The sequence below is a fragment of the Triturus cristatus genome, chromosome 12 (genome assembly GCF_964204655.1).
Source record: "Triturus cristatus chromosome 12, aTriCri1.1, whole genome shotgun sequence".
NCBI classification, from domain to species: Eukaryota; Metazoa; Chordata; class Amphibia; order Caudata; family Salamandridae; genus Triturus; species Triturus cristatus.
The window spans coordinates 384,213,660-384,231,197 of record NC_140595.1 but is presented as its reverse complement, the minus strand read 5'-3'; positions in this window follow the sequence as shown (position 1 = coordinate 384,231,197).

Sequence of the window (17,538 nt, the reverse complement as noted above, 5' to 3'; positions counted from 1 at the left end):
GAAGTCGCTGGGGGCTTGCGGTTAACATGTCCTGACACAGGTGCAATATCATGTGTCGTTGAGGAGGAAGTCCACGGATCCTTAGGAACCCAGGAGGGCGATGAAGTGGACGGCCTGCCACCAGGCGCCGCAGTCCCAATACCATGTTGCTTGCAGAAAGTAGAGACATCTGCAGGAGAATCAAAAATATGAAGATTACCATCCATCTGGACACGCAAGCGGGCAGGGTACAACATGGCATAGCGCACACCAGCTTTCTGAAGTGTGCAATTGACGTCGGGAAATTTGCGGCATGCCTCTTCTACAAGTGGTGTGAAATCAGGGAAAAGGGACACAGCCATGCCTTGGTATTGCAGCTGCCCCTACTCGCGGGCAAGGCGAAGAGCAGTGTTTCGGTCGCGATAGTAGAGGAGTCTAGCAATAAGTTGAGGCTGTGTGTCAGGCATGGGTCTCGGGCTGGAGCTTCACTGTAAACGTAGTTGAAAATGCTTCCTTACCAACCAGTTCCAGTAGCAGGTTCTCAACAAAGTGTCCATGCATCCGGTGTTGGTGGACTGTGCTACTCCGGCATTGTGGATAATATTCTGACGAGAGCACGCCGCTAAGTCCTCGGTCTTGGTGGCCATCGTTTTAAAAACCTCTCCACCTTCTTGAGGCGCTTATTTGTTGTAGTGCTAGTATCTTCAATGTCAGATATGCGCTGCTCCGTGGAGTCCTATCGAGCCTCGTGCCTATCCATGCGCTCATGCATGCCATCCAAGCGGGAAGAGAGAAGATTAAAGCGGGAGACAATAGATTTGAACCTGGCCATCAGCTCAGCCTCCATCGCTGCAGTGCCCTCAAGTATAGGGGCATCGGTTGTTGACAATTCAGAGCCGCCCTCTGGAGGATCCCCGGTCCCTCCCCGCCGGGGGGTTCGAGCTGGGTTAGAGGGAAGTTGTCATTGTTTAGGATCATTGCGCCCCATTTTGCAACAGGTACAATCCAATCAATAAGCCGGAGCCGTTAAGGGGAGAGGACAAACCACTCCACTCAAGTCGAATTCCAGCAGATGGACACCTAAGAGCTAGGTGATGGTAGGGCCAGCCGATCTAAAAATTGTATGTAGGGCAGCCCGGTGTGCTCACTGCCGATAACTTAGGAGGGCACCACGAATGCCAGGCAGTGGCATGAAGAGGTAACCCAGCAAACCACCAGGGACTCACGAGTCCGCTCACTGAGTGGAGGTAGATCAGGGCCAGTGAGCACTAAGCCTCTGACACCATTACCATGGATATCAAGCTTGGCTATAATAAGCGGCAGCCTCCTCAAGGCCAGAGGAGCAGAGAAGCCATGGGTCGCATGTGGTCAAGGGATGTGTCCGAATCCCTGCTACTCAGCGGGTCACATAGTAAGCCCAAAAGAGAGGCCCTCTGACTCTTGTAGCTAGGCCCAAGGGAGATGAAGGACAAAAGGCCTCAGGGGTACAGCTCACTCACAGCGTCCATGGAGCCACCCACATGGGTCCCGAGCAGAGCTCCAATCCTCAAGCGGCATGAAGACCTCGGGGGAGTTCCCAGCAGGAGAGAAGCAATGCAGGAGGGCCCAGCATCAATTTATGCCCAGCCACCAGATGCGAGCGCGGTCCCTCCCTCAGGCTCACCCGAGACCCTGTCACGGGGCCTCCGTGGACCACGTCAGGCCCCGATCACTGGCAGGCCAGAGCGGGTCACCACAGCCACCCAGACGAGAACTGGCTGGGCCAAAGGGACGCTGCAATCAGGGTATCCTCATCTGCCCGTTGCCACAAGGTCTGAGCACCCGAGAGATGGTGGCAAACTGCAGGAAAGTGGAAAGCTCTCCAGAGCTTCAGAGCAGAGCGGCCATCTTGGTCCTTGGCTCAGCCATGCACCAGATGAACTATTTTATGATTTAAATCTTTTTATTTGTTTAATATCAAGAGGTACATCGCAAGCGACAGTGTATGCAACACCGACATAGAAATGTACCAATCTTGGTCTGAGTAATCGACAAAGTCAAAACATAATTCACCCCTGCCCCCCAAAGCGCTCAGGGTGCTTCCATAATATTGTAACAACAGCATAATCAACATCAGTTTGTGAGGCAGATTCAATTCCAGTGGTGGGGGCCAATTCCAACTGCTGTAGGACACGGAGGCATTTGGGACAAGTTAGTTCTCTGAATTCCCACATGAGAGATATATAAGGGTGCCAGTTTTCCAAAGGATGCCACTTGGGAGATGATAGAGAAGGTGATCTCTTTCATGCCAGAGGCACTGGAGCCATTCCAAGTGTGTGGGTAAGTGTGTCGCCCCCCAGTGTGACAGTATATTCTGAATCGCCATGACTAAGCCAATCTGCCTCCCTCGTCTGGATTTTAGGGGGTAAGTAAACGGATTGGGGATCCTCAAGAGCATGTAAGAGGGAAATCGAGGAAGTTGTGGGTCTAGGTGTCAGCCGATGTTGTTGAAAATTTGTGACTAGTATGCCTGAATGCATGGGCAATACCATAGAAAGTGCACCAGGGTCCATTCGGCATCACACTCCCTCCAACAAACTGCGCTTTTGTTTGGGCCAATCTTATGTATGCGTTCTGGGGTCAAATACTAATATGTGGCTGCTTTAGTGAGCGTTTCGGTAACAGCTGTGTTGCAAGCAGTATGACGGGCCCTGTAATATAGATCCTCCCACTCCTTACTAGTCAGGTGTCTCCCAAGTTCTTTTTCCCAGAGTCTGATTAGATTTTTAGATGTGTCTAGAGGGTTAGATTAGGAAGGTATAGAGAGCTGAGATCAGTCGTTTGTCAGATATCTTAGAAACCAGCCATTTGTCGTAGGGAGCGAGACGTCTCTGCACAGCCATCTTGTTAGGATGGAGAAGCCAGTGACGTAGCTGCCAGTAGTGCAATCGTTCTGTACCGGAAATGGCATAGTTTGCGCGCAATTGTGTGAAGGGGTTCACTCCCTCCTCATCCATCATGTGTCCCGCTGAGCGGCAGGAGGTCTGTCTCCATCTGGAGAAAGTCCCAAGGCTATTACCTGGCAAGAAGTCTGGGTTATCAAAAAGAGGTGTCAGAGGAGAGGGGTTGGAGGAAAGGCCATATCTAGCGCCACATCGGTCCCAATCCTCCATCGTCACTCTCACAATTGGAGAGAAGTAGAGATTCTGGGGCCTGTGTGTTTTCCTCAGGAAGGAGACCCTCCAAAGGGAGGTGCCTGCCACTGCAGTCTTGAAAAAGCCAATGTCGCTCCGACTCGTCCTCATTCCATTCAGCTAGGTATCTTAATTGGGTTGCCTGGAGGTACAGTTGGAGGTTCAGCATCCCGAGTCCCCAACGCCCGGAGGTAAATAGCTATTTTTCCTTCCCATTCGGGGTAGTTTCCTAGTCCATATAAATTGGTGCAATTCGAATTGTAATTTGGGAATCATCCCTTTCGAGGGTGCTATTGGAAGCATTGGGAAAGGGTACATGATTTTGGACAAAATGGTCATCTTAATCGCTTCAACTCTACCCACCCATGAGATTGAGTAGTTGCTTGTACAGTGGAGGCCAGCCTGATCCCTAGGTAAGGGATAGTCTACTTAGCCCATTGGAAAGGGTAGTATGCAGCCAGGTGGGTTCCAAGTGCAGAAGGCATAGATCGGTTCATAGCTTGAGATTTGGTTACATTGACTTGGAATCCTGAAGCGAGACTGAACGTCTCCAGCTTGGTCACGAGGGAAAACGCCAGGCCATCCAGCATTGCCAGGACATCGTCAGCATTTAAGCTGATCTTGTGTTGTTCCTCCCCCAGAAGTGTTCTCAATGATCTTAGCACTGTAGCGGACCCTTTGAGCTAGAGACTCTATATAAAGAGCAAATAACAGGGGCGACAAGGGGCACCCCTGCCGAGTCCCCGTACCGATGGTGAAGGGAGCAGACGCAGCCATTCACCCTGACTGACACTGTGATGAGGTGATAACAATGTAGTACCCAAGACCGGAATCGTCCGGTTATACCGAAATGGGCTAGGACTTGTTCTAACAAGGGCCAATGAACCCTATCGAAGGCCTTCTTGGAGTCGGTTGCTAGAAGCATATACTCTCTTGGGGAGCGTAAGGGCTTCTCTATGATGTGTAGTACTTGTTTAGTGTTGTCACTAGTCTGGCATTGAAGGAAAAAGCCCGCTTGGTCCAGGTCAACAGTACACGGCATGCATGGGCCCAATCTTGACGATAAGATACTGGTGAACAGTTTAAGATCTACATTCAGTAGGATAATTGGGCGGTATGAGCTGCATTGTTAATTACAGTTACCGGGCTTAGGGATAACCAATAGTAGAGCCGCATAGAGGGAGGAAGAGCCCCGGGGGTTGAAAAGGAGTTGAACAGCTGCGTTAGGAGCAGGGCGAGGACTTGGCAGAATGTTTTATAGAATATGGAAAGCAGTCCGTCTGGGCCCGGAGAATTAAAAGTCTTTTCGAGAGGTCGTAGAGATAACCTCCTCCACTTAGATCTCATGATCCAGGAGGGCTGTCCGGTCTGAGTAAAGAGAGGAGGTGTGGGAATCCGCAATGTAGGAGGCACCGTCTGCAGGGTCCAGATGTTGGCCAGTGTATAATTCTGCATAGAAACCTTTAAATGTATCCATGATAGCGGCGTCATCCACGATCTGTGCCCCCGTTGCATCAAGGAGTGAGTGGACACCCATTTTCTGCTGCTGAATGCACAGCTTGTTGGCCAGGAGGCGGCCACCCTTGTCACCCCCACACATAAAGCATGGCGCAGGAGTAGCGCTACGTAATCAGCTCTGTCAAGGTCAATACTGGACAGCTGCGCGAGCTGCAGTTAGTTGGTAGTAGACTCTCCTGCATCCGTGCTCTGGTGTACACCCTCCAACTCTATTACCTGCCTATTATCTGTGGCCGAAAAGGCGATGTGTTCTCCGCAAATGACTGCTTTAAGAACTTCCCAAAGCGTTGCAATGGAGATATCAGGGGAATCGTTTAGAGCCAGGTAGTCAGTGATAGCCTTGTGAACCTGCTGTACCACCTCAGGGCGCTGTAATAGGGTGTCTCTCAGCCTCCAAGTCCAGGCCGGATGGCGCATGGGGGAAGCCTCATCTCCAATGTAACCGCTGCATGATCTGATAGTGTGGCGGAGAGGATCTCTTCAGTGGAGGTAATTGTGAGAAAGTCTTTCGTGCTCAGGAAGTAATCTAATTGGGCAAAGGTCTTATGTTCATGAGAGAAGTAGGAGTAGATGCAGTTGTGGGGGTAAAGTGTCCTTTAAATATTTAAAAGCCCTAAGTCTTTGAGCCACCTGTGTCCCTCTTTCGTCAGTGCATCAACCTGGCCGTGTCTCTGTGTCGACCTGTCTAGGTCATTATCTAGGACCAGGTTAAGGTGTCCTCCCACCAAGACTCTCCGTTCTGGAGTGTGTAAGATGTCTGGCAGAGTTGTACGCAAGAATGCCTCCTGGTCCTCGTTTGGGGTGTAAATGGATGCCACCACAAACAACCAGCCGTTCAGAGTGCGATGGTAAGCCAGCAGGCGACCCCTCACCTCTGCATCTTTGGGACCAATTTCTTTCCCCCCTGAAAGTGTGAGCCACTAGGAGAGCCAACCCCACTGTTTTAGTATGCCGGAAGAAGAAAATTGATGCAGGAAGACTCGTGAACAGAGCCTGTGATAATCAAGTGGGTCGAGATGCGTCTCCTGGAGAAGGCAGAGACCGGCCATCGAGTTCTCCAGGTCCAATAGGATCGCTCTGCGCTTAACTGGGTTGTCAAGGCCCATTACATTAAGGGAGTGGACCCTGAGAAGAGTGTCCTCCACTGAATGTCAGGGAGGAATGAACAGCTGCCCCCATTGGCGCCCAATGCCTACTGCGGGAGATAGTATGGTGCCTGAATGGATTCGCTATCAATGTGTGCTTTGTGTCGTAGCAGCAGTGAACATGAGCGTGTCCCAAAAAAACAAGAAAGTGAACTGGAGCATGGGTAGTCAGTCAAGCAGGGAGCAGTTCCAGAGTTCCAAATGTCAATAGTAGGGGTAAAACCATGGCCCCACCCTCCGCTCCCCCAGACCCGCTGCCCAACCACCACCAGCCCAGTCTGTGGTGATACTTGCCCAGCTGTGTCATGGGGAGTCTGCTTTGGCTACTGCTCCAGCAATGAAGCCCAATGCAGCCTGCTGACCCTTGGTGATCATGGCCAGATTCGGTCGGGCAGATCTCCTCCCCAACCCACGAGAACGTTACCGAGGGCGACCGCCAACCGCGTGGGATGTGGACACCTGAGCCGCAGAGCTTTCCATCGACAGATCGCTGCCCAACATCTTGCAGGTCTCCTCCAGCGACCGCAGCTGGAAGAGTTTCCCATCCAATCGGAAAATGAGGTGGAAGGGGTGCCCCCAGGAGTAGGGCAATACAAAGTTCCGGAGGTGAGAAGTTGCTGGCCTGAAAGGGAGTCTCTTATGCAAGGTAGTCGCTGCCAGACTCTCCCCCCCAGTAATGTCCCTCTGGGGGTTGTAGACCGGCAAAGTCCAAGCTTGTGCCTCCGCAAAACGCCCAAGCCCTGTTCCGGGTTGTCCCCCAGCAGGCCGCACAGCATGACCAAACTCGCACAGTGCCAAAGAGGGAGCCGCCCAAATTGTCTCTAAGGGGTCTCCCCACAGGGGTCTGTTCCGCTCCTCACCCCAGAGGACGCTGTATGTGCAAAGTTCTGGGCGGGGCAGGTGTGCTTCAACAGGATGTTCCCGGGGTCCACAAATGTCGCTCCTCACCAGTCAGGCCATGGCAGTCCTATAAGCGAGTGTCACTCAGGGCATGAGCCCGAGGCCCTAACTCGACCAGCACCCGGGAATCAGGTACAGCCACCACTGCCCTTGTTGAATTTGACTGGTGGAGACTTCCTTTAAAAGAAAGTGTTAGCGGGAGCTTCTGAGATGGCGGGATTTATCTGACCGGCTGCTCACGGGAATGACAGAAGTAGAGAAGGTGAGAAAAATACGTGCTGGGGCCTGATTTTGGATAACGGAGGAAGGTAAAGGAGAAATATACATTTGGAGTGAGGTTTAACTGATTATGGCTTAATCTATAGTGGGGATATGTGTTGATGGTGGATATTAATTGTGTCTATACTTAAGAATTCTGACTTTAGACCACTATGTTGGGTATACGTATGTAGGGTGGGGCAGAGGTAGCTCCCTGATTAGGACAATAATGCATTAATTATGCCTATTGTCAGCAGATTGTCATAACAGGATGACATTGGTGTAAATATATTTTTACGCAGAATGCAGCACTTGTGATTGTGAAAGAGAGGACTACAGAATATGGAATAAGGAAGATCGTGAGGACGGAGCAAAAACTGTTGATGTGAAACAAGGTACGGTGTTATCTATACAAAGCTCAGCCTTTTAATTCAACCTGTTGATAATTCTCAATGTGGTTTTACTTCATGCCTCCTTAACTATATTGCTCAATCCAATATAACCTAAATGGCAAAGGAAGCAATATGTACCTGATAAGCGTCCCCCCAAAAAATGTAGTAATAGTAATTATATTAAATTGCCACACCATTTGTTAATATTTAGAAAGGCAGCCATAAACAACACTGGTGATAAATTATATCAATCATTTAAAAAGAAAAGGGAGAATATTTAACAAGAAATGGTAATGCAATTCTGTGTTCCACTGAATAATTATGAAGTAGTAAAACATCATCTGAAACAAAAGTGTCTAACGCAACAAAATATTCCTGTATCCAGTTCTACTACTAAGCTGTTGTAAAGATGACAGGAAACTGTACTGGATGTTTCTGCAATTTATTTCACGTCTCCTCTCTCCACCTATCATTTCATCTCTGACACTACCTACAGATTAAAATAAAAAAATGTGCTAACTATCCTAATGGAAATTTTCAATTCTATCAAGGACACGAAAGCAAGCATTAGGCTTAACTTTCTCCACTTTATTACACCAGCAGCCATTAACTTTATGCAGATCAACATTAAACCACGTTTCCCATAAGTCCTTGGGAATGGAAACAAAAAACATTTCATTGAATCTGGGCATTGCAGACCCTCTTAACATTCTCTGGAGACTCTCTATCCCTTTCTTCCTGCGAACACAGCTGCCTTCTCCAAAGGTCACTCCTGTTTGTTCGAATATGTCCCCGAGAAGACAAAGTAATAGCCTAAGGCTTTAATTTTCACAACTGCAGTACCTCAAAGTTCAGCCATCAATGTGGGAAAACACCAACTTAAAAACATTTTAATCAAGATAAGAAGTCTTCAACACTTTTCATTATTTGCATAAAGTAAACACCCTTGAACTGAACCAATTCACATTGAACTCTCACATGTAGTTAGAAGAATGGGTGGGCTAAACCTCGCCTCCATATCCTTAATAAAATTGAAACTCTGCGTTACGATAGATAGGAAATTTTTCATTCTATGTCAGGACCGAAGTCGAGGATTAGGCTAGTTTAAAGCTTTCCCACCACTAAGGCTGCCAGATTTGAAACTGGTTTGAAATAAAGCCTTTTAAAAATAGAATCTGAGGACCTGTCTGCTGCATTGAGAATGTCCTCCAATCTAGCTCCAAAAGAAAATGCTTTGGATGCCATGGCCCCTCTCACAGAATGAGCCTTGAACTTGGAATTGGCAATACCAGCTTCTTGCATACCACATCTGACCCATCTGGCAATAGTAGGGGAAGAAAACGCTTTGTGAGGTATAGTGAAAGCAATCCAAACATTTCTTTTACCCTGAAGGCAAAGGTCACATAGCATTGGAACATCTGGAAATGCTAGGTATGAAACAGTATTTGAATTATTTTGTCCGTCTAAAAATGTGCAAAGTTACCCCATTGGGGTGAATACCCTACCTGTTAAATCCAGTGCTCCCACATCCGACAGAAGATCAAACACAAGGTGGCTAAATTTGTTGACAGATACTTATTCGAGGGCCATGACCTAAACAGACCAAGAACCTTTTTAACATCCCATAATGTAAAGTATCTGGGTTCGGGCGGAACCAATAACCTAAAAATCCTTGCAAACCAAAGGGTGTTACCCAACTAAGCATCCATCTATCGGCAAGTGGTCAGATGAAATACCTGGTCGAAACGTATTAATTGACCTATAAGTCAAACCTTTTGAGGCTCAGGCAGCCAGAAATTCAAAATGTGGACAGCGTTTGCCCCTAAGGGATCTAGTGGCGTTGAAGCAACTAACCCAACCATTGAGACCAGGTGGAATGGTATCTTTTATTCGTGCTGTCTGCCCAGGCTTTGGCGAGTAATAAAGCAGCCTCTCCTGAAATGCATGGGACTTTCCAACGTTCTTGGTAACCCTCCACGCCATGAGACAAAGAAAGCCTGCTATGGTCAGGTGATGAGGATTCCCTTGGGGATCCTGGAGGAGACCCAGAAACAGGTAGAGGGATTGGAAAATCCCGAAAAAGTTCCATCAGAGCTGAAAACCAGATTTGAGATCTCCAAACAGGGGTGATCACCACCAGATCCACCTTCTGTCTCTGAACTTGTGTGGACAATCTCATGATCATCGCGAATTGTGGAAACTCATACCCACTTCTGTATTCCAATTTTAGAGAAACGCATTGGTAGACAGTGCATTGGGATCTGGTCGCCAACTGCAGTATCTGTTCAGCTGATAATCCAGCCGAGAGGGAAACAGATCTATCGTGAAGGGACTCTACCTGTCCTGAATCTGTTGAAACACTTGTGGATGTAGTTTCCAAAGACTGACATCCTTCCAGTGTTGGGAATGCCAATCTGCCTCCCGATTGGATATCCCTGGAAGATGTTCTGCTGATACAGAAATCTGGTTGGCCAGGCAATAGTTACAAAATGTACGAGCAAGCTCCAAAAGGGTCTTTGATCTCGTTCCCCTCCAGATGGTTGACATAACAAACTGCCGCCACATTTTCCATCTTGAGAAGTTCACAGCATTGGACCTTAACTTTGGACCAGCATTTAACTGCAAAAGAACCTGCCATTAATTCCAGACAGTTTATGTGAAGGGCTTGTTCTTCGGATTACAATTTTCCTACTGTGGAATGCTCTCTGCAGCCTGCTCCCCAACTTGAGCTGCTGGCATCCAATTCTATCACAAGATCGGGTGGGGAGTCAAAAATTGCTCAGCCATTCGAGGCTTCCATATTGGAAACCCACCATTGCAGTTCCTCCTTTGCTTCTACCGAGAGGGGACTAGATTGGGATAGGTAAGACCCTCCTGAAGATGAAAAATCTTTAGATGCTATAATGAAAGAAAACCCACAATGCCAGCTAGATGGTGCTTCGAGATAGAAGGTCTAGACAGAGTTTTTATGAGCTCATGCTTTATCTTGACAAGTTTGCGAGATGGAAAACTCAGGGTGTCTTTGACAGAGTCCACCACAAACCCCAGAAATTGCCATTCTGGGATGGAATTAGCAAAGACTTCTTTTCATTGACCACAAAGCCAAAAGACTCCAACAGATCGATAGCCCTCTGTAGATGATTGGACAGGCGTACTGGGCATTGGTTCATGATAAGAATTTCATCCAGACAGATGATCAGTGTGACACTCTGAGCTCTCAAGTGCTAGACCACAGGTTTCAACATCTTGGTTTAACACCTTGGAGCGGAATATCTGTGACTTCTATTAGAACTGCAGAAACCGTCTGTGAGGGGAAAAGATGGAGATCGTGAGGTAGGGGTTGTTCAAGTCCAGACAGGCCAGCTGGCAGTTTATCTGCAATAGGTCTCTGAGAAGATGGATACCCTCCATCTTGAAGCGGCGGTAAACCAGCTACTCGTTGAATTCTCTGAGATTAATGACAGGGCATTGACCTTTATCCCTTTCTTCCACCAGGAAAAGGTTGCTGGGGAGAAACAGTGAGATGTAAAATGGTGTGGATAATCGCGCCCTTGAGTTTGAGTTTAAAACATTTGTAGAGCGCACGTACACCTGGCGGTTTCATGGCGCTTTGAGGTACTGGACCCGGGAGGATATGGAGATCCGGGAGGAGGGGGAGAATATGATAGTTATAATAAGAAAACTTTTGTAAAAAAGGAAGGTTTTGAGCGCCTTTCGGAAATGCGAGTATTGAGTGGAAGATCTAAGGTGGACGGGAAGAGAGTTCCAGAAGGCAGGGGCAAGTGTGGAGAATTTCGTGCCCCCCCACTTTTTGCGCCTAAAGCGGGGAACTGTCAATAGATGTTGGGAGGATGAACGTAGTTCCCTGACGGGGGCGTAGGCTTTGATTTCAGAGGAAATGAAGGCAGGGGCTGCGCCGACCCGAGCCTGAAAGGTGATACATCCCATCTTGAACTGGGCTCGTTCTTGAATAGGGAGCCGGTGCAAGGACTTGAGAAGCGGCGTGACATGGTGGAATTCGGCCAGGTTGTAGACCAGGCGGGCGGCCTGGTTTTGGACCAGCTGTAATCGTCGCATACTGTAGGCGGGCATGCCACAATATAGAGCGTTGCCGTAGTCTATGCGGGAGATTACCATCGCCAGGACAATGAGTTTTAGGGCAGAAAAAGAAAAGAAACAGGAAACTTTACGGATGGTGCGAAGTGAAAGAAAGGAAGAGGACACCACAGAACTAACCTGGGAGTGCAGGGTGAGTTGGTCATTCAGCTTGATCCCCTGAGTTCTCACAGAGGAGGAAGAAGAGGGGGGGGGAACCTAGGGAGGGGGGCCAGAAGAGAGAGGTCCAGGGACCGGAGCAACCACCTGTCAGAACCAGCTCAGTTTTGTCTGGATTTAACTTCAGGTGGTTGTAATTCATCCAGTCCCGGATAAAGATCATAACAGACTGGAACTTCACCATAGACTCTGGGGATGGGGACAAGGTAAAAATAAGCTGCAGGTCATCCGCGTAGTTGTAGACGGAGACCTCCATTTGCTGGAGGGCAAAAATGAGGGGGGCAATGTACAAATTAAATAAAAGGGGGGAGAGGGAGGAGCCCTGGGGGACCCCGCATTGTACTTTCCGGAAGTCCGCCAAGAAGTCGCCCAGGCGTACTGCCTGGGTACGGTCCCTCAGGAAGGAGGACAGCCAGACCAAGGCCGAGCCTCCAATCCCCACCGCTCTGGCACGAGAGAGTAGGATGGAATAATCAACCGTGTCAAAAGCGGCGGAGAGGTCGAGGAGGACCAAGGCCTGGGGGTGGTTGGTGTCCATGCCCTCTCTGAGGTTGTCAAGGACCGATAGCACCACGGACTCCGTGGAGTGTGCGGGGCGGAATCTAGCCTGGCGGAGGGCCAATATCCCGTTCTCCTCCACAAAGGTACTGAGCGTTCTGGTAATATGGCGCTCCAGTACCTTCCCCAGAAAGGGCAATAATGAGATGGGGCGGTAGTTGACAGGGGCGGAGGGGTCAGCGCCCGGTTTTTTAAGAATAGGAACAATGGTGGCCGTTTTTAGAGATTGAATAACAATGCCCTGGGACAGTGATCTGTTGAGAAGTTTGAGAGGGGGCTGCACACAAACAGAGTAGATGTGCCTAAGGAAGTGGGCAGGACAGGGGTCCAGAGGTGAGCCTGATTTGACCATAGGGAGGAGGGAGAGAAAAGCCTCCTCTGTCAAAAGGGGGAAGGAGTCAAGAAGTGCCCCGACTGACGGACACTGGGGGTCGACAAAGGAAGGGGAGGAGGGATCGATGTTTGCTTTGATGTTTGAGATTTTATCCAGGAAATAAGTGTTAAGAGAGTCGCATAAGTCTTGGGAGGGAGAGGGTTTAAGGGTGGATCTGTCAGAGTAGGCAAGGTCGTGAACAATGGAGAAAATTTCTCTGGTCTGATTTTCGGCAGCCAGAATTTTTGAAGAGAAGTAGACAGTCTTTGTAGACAAAATAGATTTTTTGTATTGGGACAGGAGGGTGGTATACTGGGTTTTGAGGTTAGGGCAGTAGTCTCGCCTCCAGGCCCGCTCGGCATGGCGCACAGGGAGTTTAAGGGCTTTGAGTTCCTCATTGAACCAACGATTTGCGTCGTTCAGACGTCTGGAGGACACCCGCCTGAGGGGGGCGACCGAGTTGCAGCCTGACAGGAGCCAGGAGTTAATGGAGTCGGCTTGTGCGGAAGATGACAGACCGTGTAGATCCGGACTGGATGCGGAAAGTGTGGCGGAAAGGGCGGCCACATCCACCTGGCTCCAAGAGCGCGCCCAGATGTTTTTGGGGAGAGAGTGCTTCGTGACTGGGCTAAGGTGTAGGGAAAAAGATATCAAGAAGTGATCGGACCAGGTGCAGGGGGAGATGGACAAAGAAGTAATAGGACAATTAAGAGACCAAATCTGATCAAGGATGTGGCCCTGAATGTGGGTGGGGGAGTGAACGTGGGAGTCAAAGTTAAGGGAACAAAGGGTGTCCGAGAAATCTTTAGAGGTCGAGCATTCTGCGGGGTCAGAGGGCCAGAAGTTAAAATATCCTAGAACCAAAATGGAGGAGTTGTTGACCGCTAAGGTGGCCACTAGATCTTGGAAACCGGGGAAAAAAAGTTGAGAGGGTTGGGGGGACGGTACATAAGCAAGCAGGTAAGTAGGACTCTGAAAGACGGTGAGCGGACGACTAAAAAGTCTGACGATCCAATGGAGGAAAAGGTTAAAGACTGAAAGGAGAGTTCTCTACGAGCGATCAGAGCGACGCCGCCTCCTGATTTTCCGGAGGGTCGGTCGGCGTGCAGAGCGTAATATGCAACAGGAAGGGCAGCTAACAGACAAGGAAGGGAGTTGTCACAAAACCAAGTCTCTGTAAGAAATAGGAGATCTGGTTTGTGCGAGTCCAATAAGACAAAAAGTTCGTGACAGTGCTTAACTGCTGACCTGGTGTTAAGATAATAAACGGATAGGGTGGTAGGCATAGGAGGGGCAGGGGGGACGGGAACTGGATCAGGGGGGAGAGGGGGAAGGGAGGGTAAGGACGGGAGAGAAGGGAGAGGGCACGAGGCCGTCAATCCCAGTCTGCCGATGTACGAAATCACAGAGTCATCCAACGGCCACGGTCCTTGGAGATTGTAGAGCTGCGCAGGAGAGTATTGAACAATCTGGGCATGGTGGAGAGCCCCTGGGCCCGGTAGGCCGCGGACGGGCGCAGACGGGCTTACCTTTGGCGCGCACACGGCGCGCCCGCTGCGCTCGTCCGCTGCGCGTCCGGAAGATGCACATAATTTATGGGTAGGTAGGACGGAGGTGGGGGCGTGGTCTCTGAGAAAGGGGCGTGGCCTCCGGGCTCGCCAGAATGGCGGCAATAAGTGTTTACAGTTGAGGTACCGCGGCAACGCTAGATCCGTTGCGCAAACTGTTCAGGAGCTGAGCAGGTAGGTTTTTACATCAAGTATTCAAGTGACATACAAGTGAGGTTAAACTCAGGTTAAAAAACAACAGGTCTTGCTCCCGGCTTCCGCCTCAGGAGCTCAGTGCATCAATGCAAGGCGCTTGCAATCAGCGTCTATATGTAGGGCTCGGCGGGGGGCGTGGCCTCTGAGAAAGGGGCGTGGCCTCGGGGCTCGCCGGAATGGCGGCAATAAGTGTTTACAGTTGAGGTACCGCGGCAACGCTAGATCCGTTGCGCGAACTGTTCAGGAGCTGAGCAGGTAGGTTTTTACATCAAGTATTCAAGTGACATACAAGTGAGGTTAAACTCAGGTTAAAAAACAACAGGTCTTGCTCCCGGCTTCCGCCTCAGGAGCTCAGTGCCCTTCTTCAAGAGTTGCACAATCTCCAGTTCCACCAACTCCGATTGTTCCTAAAACAAAAAATAACAGGGGGTTTTGTCTTTGCGACTGAGAGGGGAAACCGTAGAATTCTATTTGAAACCGTTTGACAGTATGAAGGACCCAAGCATCCGAGGAACGAGCCTCCCAATTGTTCAAAAGTCCACCAACCTGCCCCCAAGTTTTAACCCTATTATTATTGTAGGCGCCATTGCCTCTGGTACCAACTCTTGCACCCCGGCGACGGGGATAGCTCCTGCTTGGGCAGAAATTGCCAAACTTTGATAAGTCCTGCCACTGTCCTTGGTTGGAGTCGGACCTCCTAGCGGTGGCTTGGTGAAAAGTTTGGCTGTTCGAGTGCCCCCTATCACGACTGGCTCCGGGAAAAACACAGTGTGTAAAAATTCTCTTAATGCATGTTTGGGCCTTGTCTAGAGAATTGAATGTAATTACAAATTTGCCCAGCTCACGATTAAATGGGTCCCCGAAGAAGCTTCCCTGAGCTATGGGACCTGCCTCTGATGTAGATGACTCCCTCAGTTTCGGGTCTATTTGAATCAGGAGATATCTACCCCATTCTGTAGAACTAGCACAGCTGGCGTTTCCTAGACAAATTATGGCTCTCTGAGCCCAGATAGACAGGGCCTCAGGGAGACCATGAATCCAAATGCCTTAGCATCTTCGGCCATATCCAGTATCTTAGATAGTGGTCCTGCCACGTCCAGTAACTTATCCTGGCATGAGCACCAGAAGCGATCTATTCCCTTCTTTGAATCCCAGATAAACTTCGCTAGGAAAGAGGCCATCTTGGCATCTATCTCAGTAGTGAGTGTCACTTTACCCTCTAAGAAAGGCGTAGGGCACTCGGCCCAGAGACAACTCCATACCTTTGTCTAGCGGTTTTCGCAATCAACCCTCTATATATGAGGCCACCTTGGATGCTGGGGGCTATTCCACAGAATGCGGATTAAAAGGTCGTCCAGGTACAAAATGTTGGAGTCTGGGACTTGGGGAGCAGCATCTGCACTAGGGTCGCTCTCAGAGGGGAAGCGTTTACCAGACAGATGCCATGCCTGCTAGGGTCACCGTCGCAATCAGAGGTGTTGGGAGAGTCATCTCCATTTTCAGGATCTGTTGGGGAGGGGAGAGGAACCTCCTGAGGTATAGGGGTTCTGAGTGTCTGTTGGGAGGGGTTGCGAATCCATAAAATCCCCTTAAGGCGCGCAAAAGTGTCAAGAGCGACCCTGGGGTCTTCTGCGCATTTGCACCTATTGTCTGGGGTCATTGTCGATGGCTGCCCTGGAGGTTTGGGGGCCAGGGGCCCAGGCGTGTCTTCCCTCGGCTCAAGGGGTCTTTGCCATTGACCCTGTACATGCATTATTTTCTTCTCCAAGGGCTCCACAACCTGGGATACCGATTTAAAAATGGAGGCATCCATGACCTAGCAGAATTGGTCATCAATAGGGAGGTAAGTAATGTCTTCCTCCTCCATATACTCTTTAGAGTCCTCCATAATATCAATAAAAAGGTTAGTCGATCCTGTAATAAAGGGAGCAAGCCCTGCGAATAGTGTATAAATTCCCAAAGGAATTGAGAATTCAGGCGCTAAGAGGGCCTTGGGGCAGTATACCCAGTTGGATATATAGGGCTAATTTGAGTTTTAGATGCCTGGGAAGTGCCCCAACAAATACCTCGGTCAAGACTGCCCTTACCCACAACGAGGGTGTTCAGCTCCAGGGGGTGGCTCTGCTTGTAAGCGTGAATTCTGTGCCAAATATGTGAAATATACAGCTCCTGTACAAAAAATTCAGCCGGACGAGCTTCACTCTTTGAAGAAGAATGAGTGAAACTGACTAAGAAGTTACTTACCTTCGGTAACGCATTAGCTGGTAGAGACTATCTAGCTCCAGATTCCTTCCCTTTGAATTTTCCAGGTGTCAGTCTGGATCCGGAAACTTTTGCGGCGCAATACCCCTTGCGCGAGACGTATGATGGCTCCATTCGGCTTTGTATGTCGTCGATGACGTTGGTTATGATGTTGCGGTGCCTACATATGCGCCACCCAGGCACGCGGACGTCAGTACTTTTCATTTCATTTTTCCACGCCAGAAGCGCAGACCCACTTAGTGACTGACAAAAACGTGTGCAAAACTAGGGCCCTGAAAGGGGAGTAACCGTAGATCTACTACATCAGTCCGCAAAGCGGGGAGGCATGGGTGGGGCTGTAAGAAATCTGCAGCTAGATAGAGTCTCTACCAGATAATGCTTTACCGAAGGTAAGTAACTTGTTCATCTAATAGAGACTTCTAGCTGCAGATTCCTTACCTTTGAATCAGATACCCAAGCCATACCATCCCGGCGGTGGGTTGCGGACTCATGGACTAGACTAAAAAGTCTTGCAAGACTGAGCGGGCAAAATGCCAGTCCCTACGCACTTGACCGTCAAGGCAATAATGTTTCGCGAATGTGAGCAATGATGCCCACATCGCTGCCTGACAGATGTCTAGGACTGGGACACCCCGTGCCAAAGCCGTCGTCGCAGCCTTTCCCCTGGTGGAATGGGCTCTTAATCCCTCAGGGGGCTGCTTATTCGCCAAGGCATAACAGATTTTAATGCAGAGAACAACCCAGCGAGAGATGGTTCTTTTCTGCACTCCCTTTCCCTTCTTTGCTCTGAAATACCCCAAAAAGAGTTGGTCATTCACCCGGAACTCTCTTGCGTGGTCAAGGTAGAACGACAATGCTCTTTTTGGGTCCAGTCGGTGGCGACGCTCTTCTACCATAGAAGGATGTGGGGGAGCAAAGAAGGTGGGCAATGTGATGGACTGA